Here is a 27,304-nt window from a genome sequence, read left to right on the forward strand (position 1 = left end):
GAGTTATTTCATATTGTAAATTTCTCAAATAAATTGCTTCTTTGCAGGCTTCGGTGATGGCCATATATTCAGCCTCACTACTAGATAGTGCAACAGTATTCTGTTTTTTTGTTTCCCAAGATATAACACAACCAGATAAAGTAAAACAAATTCCAGTGTATGACCTCCTATCTATAATGTTTCCGCCCCAATCAGCATCTACAAACCCTTTTAATATTGAGCTTCCACTAGCGGAATACTTTAAACCATAATCTTTAGTACATTTTAGGTATCTCAATAACCTTTTTACATAAGAACAATGTTCTTTGGAATAACAATTATTAAATTGGCTTAAAAAACCAACCGTATATGCAATGTCCGGTCTGGTTAGAACCGCTAAATACATAAGACATCCAATTATTTGTTGATATGGAAAATTACCAACACAATGTTCATTTTTTGACACATTTAACTTTGTTTCCATTGGAGTCTGTGCAGGTTTACTTTGGCTCATATTAAACTTATGCAACAGCTGATCAATATAATCTTTCTGACTTAATATTATTGTTTGCTTAGATTTGTTAACAGTTATGTTAACACCCAGACATTTCTTTATTTCTCCTAAATCTTTTATTTTGAAATGACTTGTTAAGACATCCTTTAAATGCTTAGTTTCATTAGTATCATTTGAAAAAACAAAAAAATCATCTACAAACAATGCGACAATAGTTTTAAACTGATCTTTCATTTTTGTATACATACATGGTTCTATTTTAGATCTAATATAACCTATGCTTAACAAACATTCATCTACTTTTTTATACCAAGCTCTTGAGGATTGTTTAAGCCCGTAAATGGCCTTTTTTAATTTAAGTACTTGACCATTTTGTGTTTTTTTCAGAAAAACCTTTTGGTATTTGCATGTAAACAGTTTCCTCAAGTGTACCATTCAAGAAAGCCGTTGTTACATCAAGATGTGTTGTTTTCAAATTTAGTTGTACTGACAATGCAAAAAGTAATCTTAATGTAGTATGTCTCACTACAGGAGAAAATGTTTCTGTAAAGTCCACACCTTCAACTTGTGAAAAACCTTTTGCCACTAAACGTGCACGAAAGCGGACTTTATTTTCACTATCATACTTTTTACGAAGCACCCACTTGCACTGTACAACTCTTCCATCTTTTGGAGCATCACTTAACTCCCACGCATCATTGTCTTTGAAACACTGCAACTCTTCTGTTATAGCCAACTCCCACTGTTCTTTTTCTGGTCCATTTAAAGCGTCATGCAGAGACAAACCAGCCGCATTATCATATGTTTCACTGTCAACGCACAGATTTGATAACCCATACCTCTCTGAAATCTTCCTCTCCCGGTTAGGTCGGCACTGCGGGCTTTCTTTCTCACTGTCTGCATCTTCATAATCACTGGGAACATATGTTTCATCATTATCTATAAAACTGTCCATGAAACTTGAGTGTTCTTGACTAGGCACAGGTTCAATTTCACATTGTTCTGTATCATCAAGTTCCTTACTATCCCCCACTGAATCAATATTCTGACCTTGCACTTCCATTAAATTTTCAGATTTTGATTCCTTCTCAATGATGATCATTGAGAAGGAATCAAAATCTCAGATCATCACATCTCTACTAGTCGTTACATTCCTTTTTTCTGGATTGAAGACCCTATATCCTTTTATATTATCTGGATATCCTATGAGAATACATTTGGTTGTTTTCTTATCCCACTTCTTTCGCTTTTCTTTAGCTACATGGACAATCACAGTGCTACCGAAAACTCTGATATGACTTATATCCGGTTTGGAGCCAGTCCACAACTCATATCGAGTTTTATTTTCCAATGCCGCTGCCACAATCCGATTCTGCAGGTACACTGCCGTATTGGTGGCCTCATCCCAGAACTCTTTGCCTAAGTTTGCATCAAAAAGTAGACATCTTGCTTTTTCAACTATTGTGCGATTAAATCGTTCACACAATCCATTCTGTTGTGGGGTGTAAGGGTTGCTTTTCTGATGAATCACACCGGCACTATTCAGGAAATCATCAAATTCTTTATTGCAATACTCCAGTCCGTTGTCACTCCTTAATACTTTGATTGTTTTTTTTGTTTGATTTTCCACCTGAGCTTTAAAAATCTTGAAATACTTCAAAGCCTGATTTTTGTGTTTTAAGAAATAAACAAATGTCATCCTACTATGATCATCAACAAATAACAAGAAGTATCTCGAGCCGCCCATAGACACATTCTCCATAGGCCCACATATGTCTGTGTGCACAATATCTAGGAGATTACTGCTTCGTTGGCCACTGCTCTTAAAAGGTAACCGGCATTGTTTGCCTTCACAACATGTTGTGCATGAAGATTTGCTTACGTCAACTTTTTTATCAAGTGACATACCATGCACAGCTTTTTCCATCTGATTCAAATAATCTTTGTTTATGTGTCCTAACCTTCGATGCCAAGTCATTCCTGACACAACTGATGCTGCTAAACAGTCTTGTTTTAGCAAATTCACTTTATTTACTCCATTGACCAACACTGCCGTAGCAACCATCTCGTTATTTTTATTATAAACTGAACAACCATTTCCAGTGAAAGTTACACGGTTGCCTTTCATAATCAGTTGGCTAACAGATAATAAATTCGTTGTTAGACTTGGTACACAATATACGTTTTTCACCATGATGTCATACTCATGATTATCTGTTTTAGTCATGATTTTTACATCGCCAGAACACAATACTGACACCTTTTCACTGTTTGCGACAACAATTATTTTTTCTTGTTCATACTGCGCATTTATAATCCAACTTTCATTTGCTGTCAGATGTACACTCGCGCCCGAGTCGATATACCAATCGTCTTTGTTAAAATTTCCACTCAGGAACACTGCGCTAAACGCATTAGACTGCATTCGATCCTTATTTATCTGATTTGACAAGTTATTTTCTGTATTTGTACACTGGTTCTTGTAATGCCCGATTTGTTTACATCTGTAGCACTTTATATGCTTGTTGACGTTTGACTTTGACAAGCCAGTGCTGCCATTGCTGCCAACATAACTTTTGCTGGCCATAGACATATTCGTATTATTTTTTCCTTTGTACTTTGAAGTTGAACGAATTGCTAAAGCTCCGCTAACTTCACTCCCGTCATGACTTGCTGAATCCATATCTAACAATTTTGTTTTTATGGAGTCTGTCGTTATAGGAATTCCTGAATGTTCTAATGCCATAACCATCGGCGAGAAACGATCTGGCAAACCAGCGAGTAGCAATGATGCTGTCCATGTGTCATTAATTTCGAATCCCGTTCCTGAAAGTTTCTGTGCTGTATCGATAATCTGCGTCACATAAGACGTCATCGAACTGCAATTCTCTCGGCGAATCGAAATTAAATTTCTCAGCAAACTTATTCTCCGTGAAAATCCGTTGTCGTCGAATAATTTTTTTAATTTATCCCATAACTCTTTACTGGATGTAGCATCTTTTACGTGAACATATAAAGATGAGTCGATTGTCATAATCAATTTTGCTTTGGTTTTTGCATCATCTGCAGGTTTTATTTCAATCCCGACTTCTGGCTGCACACAATGCTTCATGCCTTCGAGGATTAAAAAATTCTGTGCCGCAAAACACCATATGTCGTAATTATCACGTCCCGTTAGCTTGGGTACGTTGACAAGATAGTTCGCCGACATTTTTAAACTGCGATATACTAAAGTTGTACACTTTTATTGTAACAATCCGTCACGACACAGTTCAATCGCGTTTTGTAATCGTGTTTTTTATACTGGTCAAACAAAAAAAACAACAAAATCGCGAAGATTTATAAGCGAACGGCCCATAACCTGTAATGAAACGCTGTTTGATCAAAGATGGAGAATAGACTGTCATTTATTTCATATAAGTTTACATATTAAATACATAGATGGCAGCACTAGTCTTATATTGTTGTTATCATTTCAACAGTATGCTTACATATTGAAATTGATGTACTAAATATATCAACAACATCGGAGTATTTATTTCTTAGCTGTTGAATCCGTCGCATAGGAGTGTAATATTGGGAAGTTGGTATAGAATTGCTACAATAATGTTAACTTATTTGTTACATTTTGGAGGTGGGAACGAAAAAATTCAGGTGTGATTCTTAAATAATTTTTTGTGACATTTTTTGAAATAATTTGTTTCTTGATTGGGAATCAAATGGTGAACTTTATACAATAATAGCGTCGTAAAATCATTATTGAAAACTTACCTTTTCAGTCAATCACGTCCAAAAAATAATATATCTGGCGGCATTACATTTATCGGGTGAGAGCTTACTTAGGCCTGTTTATGCATTATTATTGTAAAATGCCTTAACCCTAGATTCATAACCATTCGTCCCACAGACCGCGCAAAACGTAAATTTGTTTCTAGTGTCTCGAGTTAAAGAGATAGAATGATGACCTCTCAAGTACCTTCCTAGATCGCTTGTTCATTAGTAACGCGGGTGCGCTTGCCCTGCAGTGAAGTCTTGTGGACAAGTTATAGACCTTTGAACGTCTGAGGGACGGATGTTTATGAATAGTGTAACTTTTGACGAGACTGCAAGTTATTTTGAAAACATTGTTTTTGATGAGTTCTGGTTATAGAGAGTAAAATTAAGTATATGCTATTATTCTATATGAGTTATTATTTATAGTTACATCTTATTTTATCGTTCAAAATGTTTTATTGTGTGTATTTTACATCAAATATTTTTATTATATTTTAGAATGGATGATCGGCAAATTGATGACTATTTGAATCGTTTATCTGATTCTGGTGATGATGATTTTACCATTCAGCAAAAGGATGTAGAAATCAGTGATGTCGAAGATCATGTGGAATTGGATGAAATGGTCCCGTCAGATTCCGACAGTGATAATGACATGGTTACGTAAAAGACACGAAATGCCAACTCTGAAGAGATGCCTAAAAAGGAAAATCGCCGAAGTTTTAGATGAAATGCCTACCATTGCCAAACCTGGTCCAAGTGGTACTCAAAAAAATTTTTGTGGTTATTATGATTATAAAAAACGGCATATGATAAGGTTCCAATGCAAGCAATGCAAATAGTATATGTGCATGGACCATCGCGGCCTCATGTGTGTGGAATGTACCGATGAAATTTAATTTTAACTCTATTTTAGTTTATTATTTTTTTGTTACCTAGTTAAACATATTAAAGAGTGCCATACTTAATTTATTTATTTTATTTACAAGTAACCCAAAACTCGTCACTTAAATTTAGTCGTCTGTGAGATGAATGTTTATGAATAATGTTCCTCTTAGATAAGGTTATGAATCTAGGGTTAAAGGTGATTTTAATCTAAAACGGCGCCATAGAAATTTAAAAAAAATTTATTATTTTGATCAAATTACGGCATATAAATATAAATCGGATCTTTAAAAATAGTACGATAATTCAAAGGATCTCGAAACACAATAGATACCTACAAGTTATTTAGAAATGTGTAAAACAATAGGCGACGGGTCCTTTTTAAAAATGATTTGACTTTGGAATACTTGGGGTAAGATTTAAATCTATGACACAATATAGACTGACTTGTAAAAAGAGGTCAAAAAACTTTCTTTTAGCATATACATTTATCTCTGTAACAAGTGTTCAAGTGTTTGAAATATCGGCGAGCCATTGTGTATTACCATTCAGTTGGGCATGGGTTTCAAAGTTGGCTGAATGAAGGGTTTGGAAATAGACGTAAGTAAATAAACAAAATGAAAAATATAAACATTAAATGTACGAAAAAAATTACGTTTTTATTGACATTCAATTAGCTCTGCGGTAAATACTTATTTTTCTAAATCATAATTCTTGAACAAAAAAAAAGGAACAGGTAAAAAACAAATGAACCCGAGAGAAATGTTAGGTACTAAATGTACAAAATAATAAAAACGCTTTCATTGTCATTCTATTACGTTTTTGATAATTACTGCCAAATAACCACCAAAACCTGTTCAATAAACTAAAATATATCGGAATCACGGGAACAGAACTCAAATTAATTGAAAGCTACATGGAAAATCGCACCCAATATACCTCAATAGAAAACACATGTAGTGACAAGGAAAAAGTATCCTACGGAATACCACAAGGCAGCGTACTTGGCCCAATCCTATTCCTTATTAATATTAACGACCTATGTCACCCCCAAATAGACGGGGAAATTAAAAGCTTTGCTGATGACACTGTGTTACTTTTTAAAGTCACTGACTGGAACACACTAATCACAAAAGCTGAAGTTGGCCTAAATATTACAAAAAATGGCTTGACTCTAACTTATTAACTTTAAATATAGATAAGACTAAATTCATAACCTTTAGCATAAACTCGAGAGGCCAACTCTCATTAAACATCTACCTTAAAAATACATTCCTGAGCACCCCATGCAATTGTTCTCCTATCACACAAACCGAAAATATCAAATATCTTGGTATATACTTCGACCGTTATTTAAAATGGGACAGACAGACATATAGAGTCGGTTAAAGGAAAGCTAAACAAGTTGATTTACTTTTTCAAAAACATGAGAAATATATATGTATATAAATATATATATATATATATATATATATATATATATATATATATATATATATATATATATATATATATTTGATATAAAGAATATATACCTACACACTGTATAAAGCTTAGAAAACCTGAATAAAAGTAATACTTAAAGTACCTATACTAACACCCACATCAACCATATTCAAAAAATTCCCAGTCTTGAAGCTTCAAAAATTATATTCAAAACAAATACTCACTTTCCTTTACAAGACCCTAAACACATTTAGAACTTCACAAATTTCTCGCAATACTAGAACAAGACATGCACACCAACTACTAATACCAAAAACTAACACATCCTTTGGACAAAAACACTACAGATTCCAGGCTATAAAACTATACAATTCACTTCCAACACAATATAAAACATCTAATCTTACAGAATACAAAAAAAAACACACATGGAACTGGCTACAATCCTTTTAATGTTTAATTTTTTATATTTCACATTTTTTTGTTTTGTTATAACCATGGAAAAATTGAGTTTATATTTTAATTTTTATTGTTACTCTGTGTAACTAACTCCACTGTATTGTTTTAGTATTACATAACTTTACAATTGAAAAAGTCCTCCACAACACAGGTGAACTCCTAGCGTGGAGGACAATATACTATACCTCTGTAATACAAATATATTTAAGAATAAATAAAAAAATAAAAAACTGTCATCTTTTAAACATCACAAGTATATTCTCCGATAAATAATTATTTATTGTATCATTTAAACAAACAGCTTCGTGTGTTGGTGTATCAAAGATCTAAATCCTTTTTACTTTGTCTCCGTAACAAACTAAAACAAAATTTTTCACTTCTTCAATAGTTGCAAAATTATTCTGTTGAGTTTAAATTTAAATTAAAATCAAAAAATGATTCATTGGTGATAATATATACCGCTGAGATATGGCTTGGATGTTGGATACATTTATATGAAATGTAACATAACGGCTGGTTTAAAAATGAGGGGTCCTTTTGGCCAACGTACGGATGTTGGAAAGACACGCTCGGAATTTTGTTTAGTTTTGGTGGACTTAAGACAAACTGCGTTTTGAAAACACGTTACAAATCTTTTTTTTTCAATTGGATCGTATAAATAAATGCTTTCTGAGAAGAAAACTGCATATTAAAAACTCGATTTCACCAAAAATGGTCTGTTGGACAAAAACGAACTATAAACGTTTTAACAATGCGCCAGGAGATAACAACAGCGATAAAACATGATATGTGTGTGATGAAAGAGAATATAAGGCGAAAAAACAATCCACAGATAGAATACAAATAGAAAATTAGTGAAAAATACTTAATTAAAAAATGTATGCAAATAGTTGCTTATGGAGGATATTTGACTCCCGTCTCCAGAGGGCCATAAGGGGGAATCCATCCAAGTATGGCAGTGATGATGGTTTTCTTCGATTGGCGTAGTCTGCGCCGTAAGCTTGCCATGCGGTGGCGGAGAAGTGCTCTGGAAGAGAGCACTCGTCCCTTCGTAGGAGGAATAGTTAGCGATAAGCATTATTGTAAGCGACTTTTAGCTTAAGCCACTGGGATGCAGTGTAATTTACCCACCTACCAACAGTTTTCACTAGTTTTAAGTCTTTGATTATGTTCATCAGTCAATGCATATTTATATGTATATTCTCATATAAACATCATATAATACAGTACAATTTTACATCACATTTGGCTAAGTGACTCTTCAATAGTTATTTTAGGTCATTTAGAGAAAGTCACTTACATCTAAATTCTTTGTTAGTTCGTTCAATAGCACCACTCCCTTCGTCATGCTATGCTTTGCCAGGACGTCGGTTTCGCCTTTTTGTACTCTGAATAAGTCATGGTATCGACATCGGCTGTAGTGGTCTGGTACATATAAATGATAGCATCCCAAGAGGAATGGGCTATCGATAAAATTGTTCCAAATTTTGAAAGACATAATAGCTAGACTTACTTTCCGCCTAGTTTCCAGACTCACAGAATTAGTTTCCTCAAGTAAGTCGATATGGTGCATGAACCTAGGATAGGTTCCATGCGTCCGCGTATAGACATACCTGAGGAATTTCTTCTGGATTTACTCTATCATATAAATGTTCTTCTGGTGGTACGGTGCCCAAACATCACTCGCATACTCCAGCTTGCTTATCAGTATGCCATCGAACAATGCTAACATAGCATCTTGGTTATTGAACTGCTTGCATGTCCTAATGACGAACCCAAGAATTTTTTAGCAAGACTGAGTGAGCTGCAATATGTGGCAGAGAATTTCAGTTCGGGATCAAAGACGACACCGAGATCTTTTACGGAATTTACACGTGATAGTGTTTCGCCCTTTATCTTATAATCGTAAAGTATAGTATTTATAGAACGAGTGTAAGACATGGTGACACATGTTTTTATTGAAATCTAATTTGTTTATCAACAACCATTCAGATAGTGCATCCAGATCTGATCACGTCATGCTTCAAGAAGATCTTTTCACACTGCATAGCTAGTGTACTCAAAATGATATGTTTCTAAATATGGATAAATGTTACATCATAGCTGTAACGTATCGTTGTTTTACAGGATAGAATACTGGGCCCTTAATCTCCAGTATTCTAACGAGGAAGGGATCTGGTAATATATTGAATAGTCGTAGATTCTTAAATACGGACGTTGTTTAATTCGGAATATAATAAACTGACAATACAAGTAACAAGTTGCCTAAAGGCCGTCTAGCGAGAGAATGAACTCCTCGCCACCCGACAATGTAATCGGAGGCCGTTGGTAGCGTTCGGTTATGTTCGGTAGAACCCGAACCTGAATCCCAAACCTAAATCACCAAACACTACAATAACCTTCACTCTTACTATTACCAGAAGATGAGAGGATCGTGCATTTTTCATGAATAATGTTCAATTAAATGCAGTCACCACTGTTAGAGATCTAGAAATCACTCTTGATTTAAAGTTTAAGTTTGATGAACATATCAGTGATATCACGAGTAAACCCCTGAAAATGATGGGATTTATACATCGAATATCGAAACCATTCAGAAATCCCCAATCCATTATAACCTTATACCACTCATTGGTCAGAAACAAATTGGGATATGGTAGTGTTATCTGGAACCCACACTACTTGAAATACTAAAAAAAACTATTGAATCTGTAGAAAAAGATTGTTATCATTTAAACTTGGACTAAATTCCGTACTCCAGTCTTACGAGGAACGACTCTAATACTTTAACATTACGACCCTGGATAAACGAAAACAATTTGCTGACTTAATATGTCTACACAAAATTATTCATGAAAAGCTTGAAACAACTCACTGTCTGAGCAATATTCTTATTAAAGTTCCTAATAGACGTAATCTAAGAAGTCAGAATATATATATATATATATATTTTTTTTTTTTTTTCTTAGGTTTGTCAACAGTGATTCATATCAAAGCTCTCGAAATTCAATTACACCAATTAAACTTGGTTGATACTATATACTATATTCCATCTAGAAATATTTAAGAACAATATTGCATACTTCAATCCATTGTCTCGAATGTGTCGTCTGTACAATTCTATTGAATTGTACAGACTAACTAATAACTACATAGATATATATGCAAATAGTCTCGCTTATTTTAAAAAGCAAATGAGCAATGGATTGTGAATGTTTGTTTGTTTTTTTATTTACTCGATTTGTTTTTTGTATCTGTATGTTTAGTTTATGATTTCTCTTTTTTTGCCTTTGTTCACGTTTTGCTGTTTATATTTTTTGTTAATACAAAGTGTGTAGTGATACTTAAACTGTGCATGATGTGAACATTTTTAAGTGGATTGTTGCTTATCTAATGATGTTTTCATGTCGATAGTCTGTAAATGTTCCTAAACAATAAAAAAATATAAAGGAACTAGAGACCTTGCCTTATGCCATTTATCAAATAAAATTAGTTGTAAAATCTCCAGACCATTTCACCATATCTTTTTCCTGTAACTGCTCTTTTCCTTAGTTTTTCCCCGAGTTTATTCTAGCATACACATAGAAAGCAGGTATAGATTGGCCTTCTCCTTAGTTCATAATAGCTGATGGTTTTTTTTTAAAGGATTTTTCGCTATAAATGTTGACAGTTTGAGTTTAAATCCATAATGGTTATCCTCTGTGATTATATGGTCTTTTACAATTCATCCAATTTCAAAATTAATTTTTAAGTTCTGGTACTATTTTATTTATGTGAACTAACCAAGAATGTATAATATAATGGATTACTCTTATAAAATAAAGAAATTTACACGTCAATACTTTGTGTGAACCATTTATTAAACTCGATATTCAGGCTTTTAATTGGTATATAATGACAATGTAAGACGTAACGGTCGCCACCAAACTGAGGAGCAAGGAGCAGTCCACTGGGAAGAGGCCGCACGCAGTAGTCACAAAGGGTCGCGATTTCATCAGATTCTCCAACTGGACCATTCTATCGCATTGCCGACCATCTTTGAAAGTTATAGAAAAAATATTAAATGATAATTTAAACACTTAAATGGGTTCTTTCTAACCGAAACCATAATATATCATAATCTTATTTTTTAAATATAAGAATGACTACAGGTTTTAATGAATAATTAAACATAACATTGCGAATTCAGGAAAAATTAAACACAACACCCTGTAAGTTCTAAAATAATTAAATATAACACTGTGCAAATTGGTCAAGGCAAGTCATTCGTCAATTTTTGGGCAAGTATTTTGACTAAAACAAATTTGAGTTGTATATAAAAATTGCAAGATGTAGTCGCATCAAACCACACCCCTCAATAGAACGATACAACAAGCTAGAAGTGATAGGTAAGTAAATCTCTAGTTTTCAAGAAACCCGATTTCAATGGCTTTTGTTGAACATAAAATGTTACAGGTAATGCGTACTTTTAACTTCTCCGCGCAGAATATGCTTGTAGATAATCACGATTCCTCTTTTATTTTCAAACTGCATTATCTCTCCAAGTAGAATTATGACGAAAAGCCCCAAGGCATAGTGAATAAACCAAAATAATCCTGATAATGCGAAAAGGGCGCTCTAAAAAAATTCGTAAAGACATCATTTAAATTTTAATACAAACCAAAATTAGTCTAATGAAAAATGTTGTCCAGTCCACAATAGAGTTACCAAATAACGCGCAACGTAATACTTACCATGGTGTCTAACAATCAATCGTCAAACTGGCAGAGGAACGACGAAAGTATGCAGATTGCATTGAATAAAGAATAACACAACAAGAAGTGTTTTGTGGTGTCTGACAGTCATCGGGAAATAAGCAGAGAAAAGATGAAGGGAGACTGAATGAAATGTAGATGAGAAGTATTAAATTAGTATGAAAGAAATCAGATCCCTGAGGCACACTGTATGTAGTGAAACAATGCGTCATAAATATATAAGTTAAAAAAAGTAAGATTATTAGTGGAAGAATAACACACTTACATCAATAGTTTGAAGACCATAGGTTTCCATATTTATAAGTACATTTACTGATTGCAAAATTGACAAAAACGCTGTCACTATGACGAATAAAATCTGAAACATGAAATTTATTGTTATCTTAAGCCCCCGCATACCCAATTTCTACCGATTTATAACAAATTTCTCTTTAACGTTTTAAGTAAAATATATGTTGTTTTTTAATATAAATAATACACTCTTTCTGTTATTTAATATGTTACAGGCATGAAAATTTTTTAATTTTAAATATTTTCCCCATTTTCGCTCAATTATTATCGGTTTTTAAAATAAGCCTCCTCCCTACAACAATTATATATTATATCTCCCTTTTAAACCATCTTTAAACACTTACTATGGGGCCTTAATGACTATACAATTTAGGATAAGTTTTTTTCAAAAAGAACCGTGACATTTTCAACCAGCATCCCCGATGAGAAAAATTTAAAAATAAAATCTACAAAACAAAACAGAATTAAAAAGATAAATGATTTTCTAAAAATTCCAGACCCATTTTCGGAACGAAATTTCTTTTTTGCAAATTTCCAAACTTCACATAATAAAATAATGTTATCGAAAATAAATGTTTTATAAATAAATTTAAAACCCTTTTTCCTAGTATTTTCCAATTTTTCTGGAATTATTTTTTTTTCGGAAAATAAAAACGTCCCAACGTGAAACATTTCCAAACTTAGAAAAAAAAAATCAAAAAGATAAATGTTTGACCAAATATAACTTTTTCCAAAGTCAAATATAAGAATTGAAGAGCCGGCTATTTTTGGCTTTGGCTTTTATAAAATTCGAAAATTTGAACTAATAAATGTACATAAAATGATTTATTTTATATGTAAACGGTAATCTTGAAATTTTAGAGCACTCAAACCGATTTCGTTAAAAATTGCGATAGTGGAGGTTATGTGGGAAAAACTCTCAATATCGGCGGTGTTCTTTTCTCAGTTTATGCGAGTTCATTACTTAAAAGAAATTAGTTTTCATTCATCTATTGAATTTCAAATGAACTTAAATATACGTCATATTAAATAGACCTCGGTATATTAAATAGACATTCACAAATAGTTTTTATTTGGCTAGAAAAAAGTTGTCAACAATATTAAAATTCATTATTTTTCATGACGCGTTTATCCTAAAAAAGAAACCATTGAATGAATTCTTAACTTGTATTCTTTCAAACTTTCTGTACGTTTATTACTAATTGGTATATGTTTTTACTTATATTACCTGTAGTCCGTAAGATGAGTTTATAATGTCAACATTATCTGCAAGTTTATCATAGATCGTCATAATCCTTGGTACTCCGGCATCCAAATCCAAAAACACATTGGATTCGAGCATCAATTGGTTCATTTTATTCCAAGAACCGTTGTACAATATATTGTTAGGAGAAAAGTCAATGTAGTCAGTTTTGTACAATTTTTTATTGCTGCATGTCAGTTGAGATACTAAAGCACGCATTCGAAATGTGACCATCCAAACATACAAGGAGTATTGAAAAATAAAAACGTCTGCTATGGCCGTTGCGATGTACAAAGGAACATAATTATTTACATAAATATAATCGTTTAAAACGAAACGATCAAAAGAAATAGCAAGACAAATATACAAACTTAACAGTAAAGCTGCAGCAATAATAAGTTTGCGCATTGTTCTATAGCACTCCGGTGGCAAACCAAGAAGTTTATCGACGCTTTCCAAATTTTCTAAGAATTTTACAGCAAGTCGGTTGTTACAAAATACTGGAGAAAAAATTGCAAAATTAGCTGAAAAGATTGAAAAGTAATACGATATGTCATCGACGAAAGTCACTGTGAATGACTTTTCGATTTCACTCTCAATTTTAATAGCCATCAGGTACAAGAAAAATACATTTAAACCACAAATTAGTAACAGCGAATATGTTTTACTGAAAACTGTTTTTGTTAACACTCTGTTACTTTTATACGAGTAGTTTTGTATTCCAATAAAAAAGAAGAAATAATTCAACGGTGTAAGAGCATAATGTATATTTAAATTTTCGTTTATCTTTTGGTTGTTAGCCTCTCTAGGTTTGTTTTTATTGTCAGCCATCACTTCAGTAGTATTACAAATGTTTCTTTATTGTGAACAGTTGTTGTTTAAGCATAGCATTAGGATACTGTTCTATGAGTAAGCACTTACCACAAACTACATAATATTTGTGAGTAAATATTTGTACATATAAAATGTACTTTGATTCGTTTTACTAGTTAACTTTTTTAAAACTTTTAATTCATTAAGAAACATGAAACGGTATCTCAATTTCCGATATTAAAATTGTTAATGAGTGTTTAAAGGTGATTTGTAGTAATGACATAAAGAACATATAATAATTTTGTGTAATATATATAAAAGGCACGTAACCCCTACCCCCCCCCCCCCAAAAGAAAAAAGCGGAGTATAATACGATCCCGCCATAATTACGTTCGGTTTGTTTTGTGTACTATGGAGTATTTAGCCCCCATAAAAGTACAAAGTCATAATGGAAAAACCGCTTTACTGCCTCTTATTGAACCAAAACCTCCTAGATCACGTGTTTAGGAGGTTTTGATTGAACACGGAAAAGGAAATATGTCGACAGGGCGGGGGTAGGGGTCGACTTCCGCGCAGTCAGTAACTGGAGGTTGTCTGTCCGAGTCTCCATCAGATGCCTTCAAAACCGCAAGGGCACACACAAGGAGGAATCATCGATTTACGTCAGAAAAAATATTTTATTTGATATTATCAGAAACGCTTGTTTCAGAAAAATAAAAAATTATGATTAGTTGGGGTGCTTGCAGTATTCCAAAATTATTTTTTTTTAATTTTTCACATTACATTATTTATGTGTTTTGAATTTATAAAATAGGTAAATATGACATATAATTGCAATAAAACTGTAAAATGACAATAACGTATAAAACTGTTCATTTCTTGATTTGATAAATATGTGGTTCTTTTCTCTTAATCTTTAGAGCGGGGATACTACCTGAAATGAAAGCGTTCGATTTATAAAAGAGGAATATTCTTTAACCTTTTATACTTGTAATTTATTTTACATTTAATCATAATAAGTCGTGGAACTCGTTGGAACTCTAGCTAAAATAATATTCTATTCATCTTGTAATGAATCGACCTTGGAGCTACCTATCTGAGCCTCTCGACCCATCTACTACCTAACTGAGCCTACCCGTAGCTGTTAATGGAAAATAACCTTTCGTGGGTTTAAAGCTCCTAACTTTTTTTTGAAATGTAATCTTCTGTTGCCTAAGCTTCCACGAGTCACTATGATTTTTCAAATAGTAAACAAGATCTTTGTGGCTTTATCGTACAATAATCTTCCATCTAACGTTGTGTGATTTTTTGTTTTAAGATATGGAAAGGTTAATGTAATTCGTTGGTTTGGTAACCTATGCTCTTAGAACGTAGAGTGAATGAAAACTCGGCTATTGAAAGACTCAAAAACATTTAATCCAAATCTAAATTTAACTCATCTTTCTATTCTGTTTTTAATTCCGATCCTAGACAAGAATTCTAACTATTTCCTCTGCCGTAGTAATGAATGGTGTACATAACCTATTATAAACACAAAAATAGAGAAATATTAAATTTGACATACATTCAATTATTAGTAATGCTAACAATTTTCAATCGAAGTCCTCTCTGTCTGCAACCTCCATCTAACATAAACACTAAATTGTATTTATCGGAAAACGAATAAACTTTTCTCTGCAAAATCTTATTATGTTAATAATTTTCCTTTTTTCCCAGGGTAGGGATTTTCTTTTCGGGTGTGAAAACTTGGAAATGTTCAAATCATCACAATCTTACAATGAAAATACTTTTGGATTAAAGTATATACCCGACGCTTTAATATATATGTCGAAAACTTTCTGATTTTAAAATAGTGACAATAGGATGAGCGTAGTTACTCCTTCAATGAATCAGGCACAGCTAAGCAATATTTATCTCGCGAAAAATAATTCAACTTTGAAGACTATTAGATTGCGTTCACAAAATAAATTCTTGTGGTGCATTTTGAACAGGTTTATAGAGATTATAGGTTTCATTATTTATAATTAGTTTGAAGACAATGCATTTACCATACTTTCATTTGGCCGTCCTTGCGTGCGGCGTGGCGCTGCTAAATATTAGAACTCCGGTCAATTGTGCACGTTTCCTGTTACTACTGGCACTGCCGAACGGTTTTTCTCCACCTTACGCCGATTAAAAAATATCTTCGCAGCAAAATGACAAAAGATGATCAAGTAACGAAATACTGGATACTTCAGCAGGAAACATGAAAGAAAACAGTAATTATTATTAAAGTAATTTTTTTACTTTTTTAAATTAAAAACCTTTATATCAAAACTTCAAGCATATTTCTTACAGTTATTGTTGTATGTTGTTTGTTTATCCTAAATATACACTATTTGACCGTATGACCCTTGTGCCCCTCCAAGAAAAAAATCTTTGATCCGCCATTGATAAAATGTACCCATAAGTAAGCCCCCGCATTCAGAATTTCTACCGATTTAAAACATATTTCTCTTGAACACTTTGTGTTTTTATGTTCCTAAAAGAATGTGTATTGTTTTTGAAGATAATATCTGTACTGTTAACTGCAAATTTAAATATTGGCGCTACAGTCGTATGGTTTGCTGTTATGCCGCCAGAGGTGCATCGTGCTCTGTCGGCCAATAGAAAAACTACTCCAGCTGCAGTGCGTATTTGCCGGTAAAGAAGGAATTGACTGGACCTGCGGGACACCCGGGAAGAAGCGGCCCCATCCCAACGGCCAACAGCCAACGGCTGAGATTTTGAACTGATATAACCTTACTGAATATTGGATGTTATTATTATCTTAGACCGTGAAGACAGTATTATATTTCATTATAACCATTTTGTTATTGCTAACAGTACGTTTGTAAAGCCCAAACGGTTATTATAAGAAATTTTCTCAAATGAAAAAAATCTCAAAGTATGCTCCGAAAATTATGAAAATTACATTTTGATTTGTTACTTAACATGTCAAAGGTATGAAAAAGTTCGCATTGATTCTTTAAATTAAAATTAAAAATTTGTCGAGTATTTTTTGCTTTATTTTAAACATGTTGTGTTATATTAAATATTTTAACAATAAAAATCAATATCTCCAAATTATTATCGTTTTTTTTCTTAAATATTAGAGTGCTCCATCCGTATTTACATATGAACCTTACAAATTATCTTCTTTTTCTTTTTTACGCTTACTACAGACCCTTAAGCTAGGCCAGGGTGGTATATATTATCGTTATTTGTTTATTTATTAAGGAAAAAACAGCAGTTTACATTTTCAGTGTGTTTTTAATGTGATTTTTAAAATCTTATTTATATCTCTGAAATATTTTGGTAAAGAGTAAACGAAAATACTCCGAGACATTTATAATTAAGTTGACTCATTTTGTTTTTTACATTTGGGAGTTGGGAGGGTCAATGTTTTTTATTTATTTTGTATTGTTTTTAAATGGTGCAGTTTTGTTAAGAATATAAAGTGGATTTTCAATATTGCATGATGGAAGTATAATGCATGTTGTTTTTTATCCTTAATTTAAATACAGAATTTATGATGAATTTGCACGTGGTTTAAGTAGCATTGTTTTTTAATATTAATTTGTATGATGTATAAAGCGGTTTTCCTTGTTCCACCCTATCCTAAAATGCTATTCTTGCAAGGAGCATTTAAAGAAAAATTGTGATTATTTAACATACCTTTAACATGATAAATAATAGAACCAGGTGTATTTTTTATAATTTTAAGAGCAAGCTTTCCGATTTTTTTCCGACAATATTTGAACGAAATATTTTTCGGTTATTCAGGGTCTTTCAACTATCTATCTATAAGGTATTTTAAGATGCTTTATACACGTTGTTCATCTAACTTTAGACTCCAACTTGTAGAAACTCAAAGTCACTGGCAAAAGCTGGAGAAGTAGAAGAAGGTGCGTTGGAGTAACTAAGTGTTTTATCTCTGCTTACTTGCAGATTTCTGTGTTGGGAACTTTTTGAAAAAGTAAAAGGTTCTTTACTATAATTGCGTTTATTTACGTTACGATAATTAAGTCTGGATTTAGCTGCACTGTTCATTACCCGAGGGGTGGTAATTCTCTGTTTCTAGAAGCTTGAAGTCTGACAATGATACCCCACAGGCAATTGCTAAAATCTAGCGACATCTATCGGACTCTGGAGTAAGCTTTCTGACTAGTGCCATCTATCGCTTGAATACCCAACTTTTTACCATACATCACACTAAGAATCAATGGAGTCCGGTATGATGGTGACTCGAAACTCGAAATGACTCAAATGACTCGAAAATCATACAGATTTGTCTTATTTGTCAAAAAAAAATTCAAAGGGCACTAGATTTTTTTAAATCTCAAAATGTGTGATGGTCGAAATTAGTTTGAGAGCCTGAGCTCTCTAGATGTTAAATAAAAGGCTTCGTGAACTTATCGCCCTAGGGAGTGGAAATAAAACCTGCAATAGCCATCCCAAGCTAATGTATGAGCCACCGTGCTGAGAGCTGAATTTATTTAGGGAGCGGTCTCGCAATAGTTCATCCGATACGTTATTCCTAGTGATGCTGAAGAAAAGAATATGATGCTCCAAAACATGTAATTTTTGTAGGGTTTTTAGGTAACAATTTTTTCCCCTACGGAGAAAATAAAAGGCCTCGTAGCATAATTTACGAGTAGCTTCAAGGCATAATAGCCAGGTAACATTTGAAACACCAATATGACGTAAAAATTATGAGGCGCATATGACGTCGTTCTATTTGTATAAAGAAAATTAACTATTCAGTAAATTTAAATGATTCACCACTTCATAAAATATAAGAATATAGAAATTAAAAAAAAATTATAATCAACCTTAGATTACACATCTGCCCTGATGATGGACACTGCAACGCTGTCCGAAACGTTGGCTAAAGATGGGAGTAGCGCAACATGGCATAAATTATTACTTTTATTTTTTATTATTTTTTTTCTTGTTTATTCCAGATCTCGGGGAGGGTGGTGCAATCCCACGAGCTCCATAAAACCTGTTATGATGCAGTTACGCAAAAATACTTAATTAACACACTGTTAATCAAGCACCTATTAATTTTTTTCCTTTTCGTGAAGTTGTCTATGGATTTTTTTGGGCGAGTAACAACACTCTGGACGGCGGAAGCGTATTTCGAATACAAGAGGGGCGAACTTTTTTTCGGAGGACAGTCGTTCATTTTTATAATGGCGAAGGTTAAAACCTATATGGGTTAAAATATTAATCTTAACTCGGTTTGGCAGTAAGTCGTTGTTGCGATTGGCGAGTTTCACGGAAGATACGGGATGTAATGATCGTGTATATTTAATTTCAGAGTTGGAAAGTAATGGCGACGCGAATGTCCGCCACGCGCTTTTAAAGTAATGACAGTTATCGAGTCGATCGTGATAATTGTTGATAATCAATTCTTGGCAGCGGTTCTATTAATGCAATGATTGATATTTTTACACTCCTCGCGTTCTACGCCATGATATTTGATGTTTTCTTGGGAAAACCTGTGACTCATCAATTAAAACCTCTCCTGTGGATACGATTGCCCCTTGGGCCGGGCATCGTATCGCTGGCTGGACCTGGACCGTGCACCAGCCGTTACTCTAGTCTACGATTGTCCCATGGGCCGGACATCGTCTTAACGGTTAAAACTTGGGCGGTTCACCAGTGGTATCGTCGTCTTACGGATGTACACAGGCGGTCGGACTTCTCATCATCAAGCAGGTTGCATCAGGCAATCCATCGGCTGCTGGACCAGACGTCACAATCCGTTACGTGCATATACACTTGTTACTAGGTAGCTTACCAAGGCCGGTCTCGTAAAAGGGGTGAGTCTTGTATTGTATTGCATTATTTTGCAATAAGTATATAGAAATTATCATTTTTGTACCCAACCATATTGAATATATTGATTGTTGTTTCTAAAAGATACTTGCTGGTTGTTTATTTGTTCAATAGAACTCAGCTTCCCATCACCGTAGACAAGGATATCAAGGTTTGTAGTGCCCATGGGCCTTGTTTGGAATCTCATATTCATCCCCGAAGAAGTAAGCGTCTCGGATGCTTCCATGAACATATTCCGGTCCATCCCCCAGAATTTGGCGCACTATGTCTACGTAGTAAAGTCCACGGACGTATTTGAGACGTTTGCTTCGGCTTTAGCCGAACACTGAAAAAAATGAGTTAGCTAAAGTGTTAAGCTAATTGAAGTTGTGTTACTATCGCCTAAACTTTAGCTACAGTACCTAAACTGCTTTATGTGCAGATACCGTCGTTGTTTAGTAAAATGTGCTTGAGCTATTACAACTAAACTTTAATAATAGCACACTAAAGGCTTACTTACCTAAACAAAATAATCGGTTTGGTTAATTAACCTAAAGTAATTTACTAAACCTATTTCACTTTAGTAACTTAAGTTTATGTGTTACTTCCCAAAGTATTTAGCTAAATTTAACTAAACATCTAGTTTGGTTAAATTTGTTGTTCAAATAGCTAAACTGATGTTGGAATATCTAAATTTGATATTTTTACATAACAATTATTTGCATTGCACAAACTTGAGCAAAGTATAACAAAACTTTAGTTAAAACAACCAAACCGGCCTTTTTGTCGTGTAGCCGCGATGACGCAGTTTTCAGTTCTTAGTACCCCCCGTCACCGCACGTGACGCCATCTTGACATCTTGACAGTTCAGATTTTTGCGTGTTTTGTGTTGTTAAAATGTCTGAAGATAAAGTGGATAAAGTTATCAAGCCGTGTTGTGTGAAAGGCTGTAGTGACCGGAGTATATGAGGGTAAATGGGCCTGGTGAATTGATAGAATCGAATACGTATCCTACCCTATAATTGCGAGATATGCGTTAGTTAGCGGCTGCCATTTCTCCATTAAAAACCAAAAGCCAAATGGATCGCTGCGTTTCAAGTTCTGCAAGTTCTGCACTGCCACTTTAAATCTACCCGGCATTGGAATTTATCCAGATTTAAGACAGTATCGCACCCGTTATGACGAAAATACAGGTGTGAATATCCCTTTGTTTGTCTCCAGTGTTCCATGCAATGTGTAACTTAATTTCACCTAAGAATTGAATTTATTTTTAGACCCCATCCGTTTTCCATCAGGACGATGTGATGTCATAAAAGACCATAATTACTTGCAATATGATATTTTTAGTTCACGAACTTTGGTTAACCCGATAAATATGTTTATTTCAAAGCTTGATAACATCTTACCGGGTTTCAGCGGTGTGGTTCCTTCTGCCAAAAAGATCATGGAAGATTATAAAGGTAAAAATCTGTTCTATGTTACTTGTTATCCAATATGCAGATCTTTTCTTTCTTTTCTTTGACCACTAAGATCATTTTGTTTTCAGACATCAGTGTTCCTGTTCCTGTGGGACCCAGCTGCAGTAATTCAGTCGCTAAACGGAAACACGCACTGAAAAAAATGAGTTAGCTAAAGTGTTAAGCTAATTGAAGTTGTGTTCCGCCAGGACGGTGCGATGTCTTCAAAGACCATAATTACATCATGGAAAATATAAATCCTATCAAAAAGGATCATGCAGAATTGCAGAGGTATAAATCTGTTCTATTTTACTTGAAAAGGAATAATATGCTATGTGTTCACAGACGTTGGTTAACCCGATAAATATGTTTATTCCAGAGCTTAATATCTTACCGGGTACCAGCAGTTTGGTTCCTCCTGTCAAAAGGATCACGGTAGGTAAGATTACATCTGTTCTATGTTACTTGATAAGGAATAATATCGTCGGCTTAAAGTGTAAAGCTGCTAAATCCATTTTGACTGTTTTTACGTTTATTATACCATTCAAAAGAGAAAAAAAATACACAAGCCAGGAAAAACAGCTAGTGTCAGTTTTGGCTTTAAATTGACAAAAACGCGTGATAAGTAAAACTGCCAAATCCATTGCGTCAAAAGTCTGCTGCTAAGTCCATCTTAACCGCCTTTCTGTATAGAGTTTTCGATGACAGCACGCGTGCTCTTACAAATAATGACATAATTCGGTGTTACTTGTGCAAACGGAGGTTCGAGGATTGAGATATTGCAAAGGTACGTATTTTTTTTAAAAAGAAGAAGCTCGAGCAGAAAAAGAAGAAGATAAAGCTGAAGAAAGTGTGTTAACGGTTGACTTGCAGGCGGTTCTGATGGCTCCCAAATAAAAAAAAGAGTAGTTTATACTATAGAACAAAGCTCCAAATACACAATCTTGCCTTAATTTAAAGAACAAAGATGGCAATTGCTAATTATGGAATGAAACCGAAGGAGGTTTAAATTTGAAAGAGTTTGCAAATATATGGGTCAGTTTAATTGAGAACAAGGTTTTACGACAAAATGAACAAGCAAAACCAAATAAAATCATTGTTTATAGCGATGGTTGCACGTATCAAAACATGAATTGTGTAACGTCTAATGCATTGCTATTGTCTGCTATAAACCACAACATAATCATAAAACAAAAGTTTCTAGAAGTTGGGCACATACAGATGGACTAAAACATCAATTTTAATAAAAAGACAAATAACTTTGTTTACATCACTTTAGTTGTACACAATCAACATGTTTCGTGAACAATGTACACTTCTTCAGGATCAAACGTATACGTATACGTTTGATCCTGAAGAAGTGAACATTGTTCACGAAACATGTTGATTGTGTACAAATAAAGTGATGTAAACAAAGTTATTTGTCTTTTTACTAAAATAAATAATGCCATCACAAAGTGAAAACCTTTCCGAAGAAGTTTTCTTCGAAAAATTAAAAACATCAATGTTCCTGCGGAATATATATCTATTTGCAGGTCGGCAAGGAAAAACCCTAGACCTTATGATGTAACTTACTTAAACGACACTTTTTTCAAAAGCTTTGATGAAGTAAATTTTTTAAAAAGCATTCGTCCTGGACGTGGTAAAGATGACGCTAAAGTTACTGATATTAGAGGTCTTCAGTACACTCCAAACGGTGACGTATTTTTTAAATTGAGATTCACTGATGTATGAAAAATACTACCACAAAGAAAATCACCGACTGTAATTGCATAGCCTTTTGATTCCCTTAGAAATCACTTTCAAACAAAAATAAAAATTACAAAAAGGAAGTTTGAAGACTTGCAATATTTAAAAAGCATTTTACCTGAAGACTATCGTTATTATTATGATAATTTACTTCATGACTAGTCACTACTCGTATTAGTAATAATTGAGACTGACTGGTGTGTAATGTGATTTATTTTGATTTTATTTTAGAAATATTCAGGTTACAAACTTTCAACGTGTAACTGTTACTTTATGTTAGAGAGTAAAATATAAAGAGTTCAATATTTTTTTGATAAGAGAGAAATTTTGTTATTGAGAAGCTATTATAATAGAGCATTTAGTTTTAGAATTAAATTACGTGATAATTTTCCAAAGTTATAGAATCTATCAATATTATAATATTGAGACCAAAAAAGGTGTTCCTAATCTATATTAACAAAACGTTGTATTTAGAAACATTACTTTTAATTTTAAAAAAAATGAAGTAGTTTAATATTAAGAGTGAAAAACTGCCAAATCCTTTATTAATAATGTTACTGCACTACGAAAACCTGTTATATCACAAATGTGTTAATTATGAGTTTATTTATTACACTGTTATACGTGGTGGAATTATACACGGTGTCCGGAAACTCGTAGTACAAGCGGGAAACTGGAGAATCTACACCACATGGGGAACCCAAAAAAACATAAAGTTTTTTGATTTGAGCATTTTCAAAAAAAAAAAAAAAAACCAAAAAAAAATATTTTTCGGCTATTTTAGGGTTAAAGTTTTTTCTGGTGTTTAGGGTTGAATAACAGATGTTTTAACCCTGCAGAGCAGAAATATTTTATGATTACACCGGGTTAAATGAAGGGTGATTTCAAAATAATGCTTCAAATCCGAGTTTCTTCATTTGTTTTACTTTCAAATAGTTTTAATTAGTTGGGTACTTTGATCTTCAGTAATAATTTATAAGAATTTGATTAAAAAAAAAAAAAAAAAAAATCTACTTCAAACTCGATTTACTCGATAACGAAAACTCAAATAAAAAAAAAATATACTACAAAATCGACTCCAAATGTGATGTAGATTCACCAGTTTCCCGCTTGTACTACGAGTTTCCGGACACCCTGTATAGTATTTAAATAAAAAATAAAACATTTTTTAACTTTTATTTTATTTTACCAGTACCGGTTTCGTCCTATTATGGACATCTTTTTTTTGAAGATGTCCATAATAGGACGAAACCGGTACTGGTAAAATAAACAAGTGGAAATAAGTTAAAAAATGTTTTATTTTTTATTTTAATGTGTTAATTATTAAATAAATATTGAATTTATTAACTCTTCTTTTGATTTATATTATAAAGAATAAAAAAATACACAATACTGTATTAGAACCGTTTCTTAAAATTAATTAATTTTTTTTTTAGAACGTTTTTTGTCTCTCCTGTAAAGTTACCTATTTGGCCGTTAGCAGGTTTACACTCTAAGCCGACGATATTCAAAATTTTGATCATCCAATATGCTGATCGTTTCTTCCTTTCCACTAAGATAATTTTTTTTTCCAGACATCAGCGGCAGTAATTCAGCCACGCGGAAAAACGTTTCTTCCCTGCGTAAGAATATTTATAGTTTTTTTGTTTTACAATCATTATTTTTTTCCTTTTGTTTGAATAATGTAATAATTAGCTTGAAATATTGTGTGTTTTCCAGGTAAAAGGAAGAGCATATAAGGTTACATTGGGTCAACCGCAGCTCTTTCTCCCAGGAAGAAGAAAATGCGTTTGGAGATTTTAGGTACCAAGCGGAAGCTGCGGTATGTCCGGCGTAAAAATCGTTATTTAAAGAAACGCCTCTCTATGGCAACTCGTTACAGAAATAGAACCTGCTTGGAAGATTCTCTTTCAAGCTTAAATCTCGTTCTCTCTAAATTCATTTTATCACAATCAAAGCTTAGCCCGGTCAAAAAAAGGGTCGAAGATATAGTCGCGCGGATAAATCTTTGGCACTTGCTGTATATAAGGAAGGACCAAAATGTTATCGATTCTTATCTAAAATTTTTGCATTTCCTTCGCCTTTGACCCTGAAAAATGAATTAGCTTCAGTATCTCTAAAACCGGGAATTATTCAAAATTTATTTGAAAATTTAAAAAAAACAGCAGTATCTATGCCGGATATTAAAAAATACTGCATTTTAATGTTTCATGAGATGAGTATATTTCCTCATATTAACTTCAACGTGCTAACTGAGGTTCAAAATTCATTCGCAGACTTGGTACACACTTAAAATGTGTTTTGTGCTCATGAATGCTGTATTCATATTATTTTTTGAATAAATTTATGACTAAAACCTCAAATTGAAATATTTAATCATTTAGAACAATATTAGCGACTCAAATGAATATTTAAACCAGATAAAGATTCGTTCGCAGACTTGGTTTACATTTAAAATGTGTTTTGTGCTTATAAATTTATTTGTGTTTCTTGTTTCTGTCATATTAGTGAAATAAAATAAAAATACTTCACAACATGTAACAAAGTTTTTCATTTTTCTGATAAACAGAGAAATTTTAACATTCAATACTGTCGTAGAAAAGCACAAAGACACATACAGGCAGCGCCGAAAAGAATGTGCCAAATCAGGATACAAACTACTTTTACTATATATAAGAAAAAATTATTATAAAAAATGATAATATAAATGTGTATATGATCAAACGTGTTTTCTTTTTTGAGACTTTGCTGGTAGCTGGAAATAATATTTTGAGAGACGATTCTTAACAAAATAAATTTTATGTGAATGAGGTTTTTAATAAGTACATTCTAGTCTTACAAAACATAATATTTATTTATTTAGGTTTTATCTCTCAAAAGGGTTGTAATAAACTACCTGCAACTCATAGTATTTAACCCATGATTCTGAATCAATTCTTGGAGTTGATGGTGGTTACATTTACACCCTGTATTGTTTTCAGCTAAACTGCAAAACTGCACTTCCTATTTAATACAGATAATCTAACCAAAAAGCTAAGCTACAGTACCTAAAGCTAGCTAGCAGTAGAGAGCTAAAACACCTATATCGGAAGGGCTATTCTAACCGAAGTTTAATTAATCAACCTAACCATTTCGGAATATTAACTAAATAATAAGGTTACTACATCTAAACAGTTATGTTTTTCTAACCAAACACTACAAAATGGTTTAGGTATATATTTTTTAGTTTAGGTAACACAACTAAATACAGAAAGCTGTCTCAACCGATTAGTTTAGCTAGAATATTCGAATCGTTAGCTGTCATAAATACAGTTTAGGTAACACAACTAAACACAAAGCTGTCTCAACCGATTAGTTCAGCTAGAATATCTGAATCGTTAAGCTGTCATAAATACAGTTTAGGTAACACAACTTAACACAGAAAGCTGTCTCAACCGATTAGTTTAGCTAGAATGTCTGAATCGTTAAGCTGTCATAAATACAGTTTAGGTAACACAACTAAACACAAAGCTGTCTCAACCGATTAGTTTAGCAAGAATGTCTGAATCGTCAAGCTGTCATAAATAAACTGCTGTTTAGCAAACAGTAGCTAAAAGTTCGGCAGTCACCACAGCAACTAAACTGTTAAGTAGATAATTACTGAAAATTTTGTAAATAGTACCTAAAAATTTCTTTCAGTGAAGCAAACGTAATTATTTGTAGGTTAATGGATGAATATGATGAAATATAAAATAATTGACAAAAGCATTTTGATGGGCGTAAATGTGTATCACAAACGACCGATTTATGTCGGAATACAAATTTGTCGTATATAAAATTAAAATTTCTTACAAAATTTATTTATTTCTTTCAACGAAGCTTTAGCTAGCACTTTAAAATCTAGACCGTCCCTGAGGTCTAGTTGCTAAATTAATAACAACCCTACCCATATTACCTTGCCAATTATGCTACTTAACATACCCCAAAAACAAATCACTTTAATTTAATACTTTGTTATTACTATTTAATTCAGCTAGATTGTATCTCTAGGACTATCATCAATTCCGGATCAGAAAAGGCTCAGGAAGAAGATGAAAAAATAAATAATTAAGAATAA

General features: G+C 33.2%; 1 long non-coding RNA gene across 1 annotated transcript; it reads left to right on the plus strand.

Moving 5' to 3' along the window:
• The first annotated feature begins 21,562 nt into the window (after window positions 1-21,562).
• Window positions 21,563-25,852, plus strand: LOC149417861 (uncharacterized). Its single transcript, XR_016303109.1, has 4 exons — window positions 21,563-21,750; window positions 21,839-21,898; window positions 24,783-24,830; window positions 24,928-25,852. It is a non-coding gene; the product is annotated as an uncharacterized LOC149417861 (long non-coding RNA).
• The last annotated feature ends 1,452 nt before the right edge of the window (window positions 25,853-27,304 follow it).

The sequence above is a fragment of the Hesperophylax consimilis genome, chromosome 14 (genome assembly GCF_061612785.1).
Source record: "Hesperophylax consimilis isolate HC1 chromosome 14, BYU_Hcon_1.0, whole genome shotgun sequence".
Taxonomy (NCBI): domain Eukaryota; kingdom Metazoa; phylum Arthropoda; class Insecta; order Trichoptera; family Limnephilidae; genus Hesperophylax; species Hesperophylax consimilis.